Consider the following 5369-nt stretch of genomic DNA (forward strand, 5'->3'; position numbering starts at 1 on the left):
GTTGGGTCTCCATTTTATGCTGAACGTTCACAAAATGCCCAGCAGCTATATATTACATCTGAAATATGCCGTTGTGGAATTTCCACAAGCGTCGCTAGTTTATATAATTCATACAGAGCTGTATTATTAAAAAGTATTTTGAAAGAAAACGAGTTTTATATATGCTATTTATTTTCTTCAAATATAAAGAGTAAGTGATGGTGACTGGTGGCAATCTTGTGAACAAAAAATATTAGAAATTTCAACGAGTATTTTTATTAGAGTTATGTTTTCTGAGACTATATACACACATACACACATATATATATATATATTAAGTAAAACTGGTAATTAGTAAAAAACCTGATGAGAGTGCTCAATACTATTGCAGAGCAAATATGTGTTTTATTGTTTTATTACCCCTTTGTCTGTTTGGTTACATATGTTTCGGATGTTGGACCATGTTTACGATTCAACAGCCTCGCCAGACCTTACCGAAAACATGTAAGGTCTGAGGAGGCTGTTGATCGTAAACATGGTCCAACATCCGAAACATATATAACCAAACAGACAAAACGGCAATAAAAATAAAACACACATGCACACACATATATATGCATATATATATATATATATATATATATATATATATATATATATATATATATATATAGTGTTGTGAAGATGAATCGAAATCGTCAATCTAAAAAAATAATTTTTGGAAGTATCGGAATAGGAAAATCCTATGTCCATTTTCCGATGCCCAAAACGATTCTTTTTATTGTCTTTTTATTTGCTAATTTTATTTAAAAGATGATTTTCGCCATTAGTATTAATGATGAAATGACGAATATTTATTTTAAACTACTAGTAAACTAAAATCAAAAGTCACATCTATGAATTTATTTTTACATTTACGAAAATATATACACACTTAACATACGGTTTTGTTGTAATCCGACCCATCCTCCAACAAGAACCCCTCTATATTTAAAAATGTAAATAGAATCGAAATCGGTTATTGTACTGGAATCGAGATTTATAAACAATCGGTAATTGTATCGTAATCAGGAAAATATTAAAATCCTCTCACGACTAATACATATATCTTGTTTTATGTCAACAGATTTGAATAATTTTACACGATGGTCGCTTGGATATTCCCATTGAAGCGTACACTATAATTATAAGAGTAAAGAGTTAACCTATTTTCTTTCAAAAATGCAAATCCCCTTTCAATCTGAAGCGCCCCCTATCAACTGCTTGTCAAAGTCTCTGACCGAGATGCGAAAATTCATTGAAAAAGATAGCGCTGCTACTTCTGGCCTTGTGACAGAATTTAAATCAAGAAAGCGGTAACTCTCTTGTTCCATCGATTCGAAGCCAGGGAACAATCCCAGCGGAATTGACAATGGAGATTCTTCGTAGTTTATCAGCCAGAAATTCACACATCAAAGAAATGTCATTTAGAAATTCCTTTCCAACTTCTAAGACAATGGGAGCGTTTTTGGAGTATCTAGGAGTGTCTCTCTACGAAGTGAGAAACTTTGGACAGTTTAATTTAAATAAAACTAGCTGAAATACCCTTATATCAGAGGTTACATAATTTAAACACACTCTCCACACATTCATTTTGAAATCGCGATTGTTTTTTTTTTCTAATTCGACATTGTAAGTAGTATTTGCTATGATTTTGTATTTATTTATTACAATTTTACAACATGGTACAATCGAATAACTGATTGTCATCTATAATATAAATCTTACCCATCTGTTTAAATGCATGCATGTATGTATGTATGTATGTATGTATGTATGTATGTATGTATACCTAAAACTTTCAACAGACGCGCCAGATTTTCACCAGATGGGTATCGTTTGGAAGTTCCACCCTTCGGAAAACAGATATCGCAAAATTACCTAAAAACATTACTTCTTTTACCGTCAACCGGGCACTTTTCTACAGGGAGCGTCAGTTTTTTCGCTGACATCTTGCAAGTCATTCAACCCTCGACGTCGCATAAAAGTGGTTATTCGACTTCCCGTTACGTCACAACAGCGGTGGGCATATCAGTAACCATGGTTGTGGAGTCGACTTGTCGATGGACGCAAAAGTAAAGATGTCACTTTTTTACGTTCTTTTCCTTATTCACAGTACGGGTTCGAGTCTGCCTACCTACTACCATTTTTTTTTTTTGTTAACACACACATCCAAACACCCCAGCAACGCCTGGCACCCAGGCTAGTCTTTTTCCGAAAAGGCAACGCAGGCGCAAAAATTAATAGCTCACAATTGAACGAAGCAAAATAAAATATCTTTTTCTTTAAACATTTTTCACCCCCAAAATTGACTATAGCTATTTGGACGCAAGCAGCTAATATTTGGAATCATTTGAAACATGGACCAAAGGGATTTGACCAGTAAAATGTCTGTTTGCAACAGAGCGCAGAGGCGCGTATGCAAATGCATACGAAATGTGAAATGACGTCACTGTAAGTAGAAAGGCCATAAACAGGAGAGGGGGGCCACGCTTGAGACGTTGGTTACGTCACAACCGTAACGAGAAGTAACGCGTGACGGGAGAATGAGGGAATAAATGCTGTTATTACAAAAGACAATGAGTCCAGTTATTACTTGTCTTATGTTCCCTGCGACGTAAACTGCATAGAACGTGTTGTTCCAATGTGTAAACGTGGCATGGGAAACTTTACATGCTTACGCTGTATTTACATCAAGCAGTTAGATGAGCAAGGGAAGAAGGAAAGAGGGAATTCCAAAGTCTAGCAATTCAAGCTGAAACATGACTAGTGTTGAAATGTTTTCGGTATCTATAATGAAGAGGTGTGATTTTGCTGCTTGTTGGGTTAGAGGAGAAAATGTGTGTCGTGAAGGCACAAACACAATTCATCAAAGTGCATTCCTTTAAAATATTTGTAAAAAAAGACACAGAGATACGACATTTCGATCATGAGAAACAGGCTGTTGCTTGGCCAATGGTGTGTGAAACAGCACTAACCCTATCTGAGTTTAATTGGATTCCTCCAAAGGAGGAATTCTATGGGAGCATGAAATACACAAGCGGCCCCTCAGTCGCGTATATAGCCCCCGTTAGAGGAGATGGCGACCTTAGAGTTTTGCAACTCTTGCAGGGATGTGTCAATGTTCTTTTACATACAGCACCTGGAATTCCCAAATTGGGCATCCATTTTAGTAATGATCAGGCTCAACGTGGCTTAATTTCGGTGATCTGACGGGAATCAGTATGTCAACGAGAGTATGCTGCGTACTGGTGCAGGAGTTATGAAGTTGAAACTCTCTAAGAACTTGTCTAAAAGTGAGACACTAATGGTGAATGAACCGGCCTTGATGTGACAACAATACCCAATGCATGGTCGAATTGAAGTATTGGGAGATATAGGATAATCTCTGGTATAATAATTTTCTAATACGGTAGGAGAAACCACGTTACTCGCAGCAGACGTGACTATGTCCTAAATATATTTGTTCCAATTAATGTTGCCCGTGAAGGTTAACTCGAAACGTGGGGCTGATAACCTTGCAAGTAGAGTACTATTTGTCACGAAAAACGGTGGCTGAGAATGCTTATTCTAATTGTAAAGGGAAAGAAGCTTAGACTTAGTAGCATTAAATGAAAACATCTGTTTATGACCGCATTCTACCATAATCGAAGTTTTCAATGGTTTCTGCGATTACCGTTAAATGTGTTTATTCTTTTGTTTTACGTGTTTATAATGTTATCAGCAAATATATCCATCCATGATCCAATTTCATGAGGGATATCTCTCAACATTTCTCGATAAGATATGTAAATTTTTCAAAGGTTTAAGTGAATTAACAACTAATTTTCCTATTGCTTTTTGTGTGTGTTTTTTGTGTTACTTGGATGATTCAAATTTTTGAGATAGATTTGTTGTGTCAATTTTTTTTTTTTGCAGCCGGGGAGACTGTAGCAAGCTAGGTGCACATTGAAACATTAAGAAAATGGATGTCTAGTCCTAAACAAATTTGCTCTCATTGTGATCTAATAATATTATACAATATTTATATCTTTAGTGATAAACGTATTTTCAGTCAAGGTATAATGCGATTATGTAAAAAGCTGGGCGTGTGGAAAATTAAGTTAATGGCGAAAATGCCAGTTAGTTGGTACACTTTAAAAAAATTGAATTAAAAATTCATCCATACTGGTGTATAGTTGTATATCGATCAGGAATAATAACAAAATAGTCTTTCTTTACTAGTTGTAGAAACTGAACTTGTAAAAAAACGTATATCTTTTTTATTATTCCTGGTCGGTATACAACTAAACACCAGTATGGATCATTTTTTTTTCAATTATATTTGTTGGATTCCAGGAAACAGATTCTCAGCCGTTTTATAAAATAAAACTCGATACTATACCAGTAAACAAATGTAAGACGATGGATATTTTTTCTCGTTAATCATTTTCCGGATGCGGCGAATAAGAGTAACTCATATATGGGATAAACATAAATAACTGCCCAAAGAAAGACTTTCTTCTCAGCAAAGACAGGACAAGTACGAGAGGTGCCTTCAATAAGTTTCCAGGCCTTTTGCACATACATTTAAACTTGTCGTAGACTCTTAAAATTTAATTATGCAATTCTTATATATCTTAAGAGATAACTGACCAATTATTTTTACTTTCAGGGTCAAATAAACAGTTACAGGAAGAATTGAAATACACTCTACTTATGTCCGATTGTCACGGATGGTGAATTCCAAAAATGCAATTAATTTCGGTGATCTGACGGGAATCAGTATGTCAACGAGAGTATGCTGCGTACTGGTGCAGGAGTTATGAAGTTAAAACTCTCTAAGAACTTGTCTAAAAGTGAGACACTAATGGTGCAAAAATGCAATATATATATATATATATATATATATATATATATATATATATATATATATATATATATATAGCATAATCACGTTAACACACCGGTTCCCGACAGATCACCGAATTTAAGCAACGTTGAACCTGGCTAGTACTTGATGGGTGACCATTTGGGAATTCTAGGCGCTGTATCTTTCCGCTTATCTCGGCATTGTTTCCAGTCGTCCTGAACCTCCACTTGTCACTGGTATTCAACAATGTCGATTCAGGAGATGTGTGGTTGGAGATTGCGCAACTCTTGCCACAAAAAAATTCACGCGCAGGCACCCTTACCGTGGGTATCCATAGTTTTTCAAGACTGAAGGAAGCCTTTAAATATATATATATATATATATATATATATATATATTTGTAGTCATCGACATACAGTCCTGTTTCGTTGTATCACAACTCATCAGTGCCGCTAGACTAGCATCTCTCCCAAGCCAAGCATTGAACCTAGAACCGTCG

The 5369-nt window shown here is 35.6% G+C and overlaps 1 pseudogene; it reads left to right on the forward strand.

Moving 5' to 3' along the window:
• The first annotated feature begins 4937 nt into the window (after positions 1–4937).
• On the forward strand, positions 4938–5054 carry LOC145263530 (5S ribosomal RNA; annotated as a pseudogene).
• Positions 5055–5369: the final 315 nt, after the last annotated feature.

Source organism: Euprymna scolopes, chromosome 38 (genome assembly GCF_053919585.1).
Source record: "Euprymna scolopes isolate OS-2025 chromosome 38, ASM5391958v1, whole genome shotgun sequence".
Taxonomy (NCBI): Eukaryota; Metazoa; Mollusca; class Cephalopoda; order Sepiida; family Sepiolidae; genus Euprymna; species Euprymna scolopes.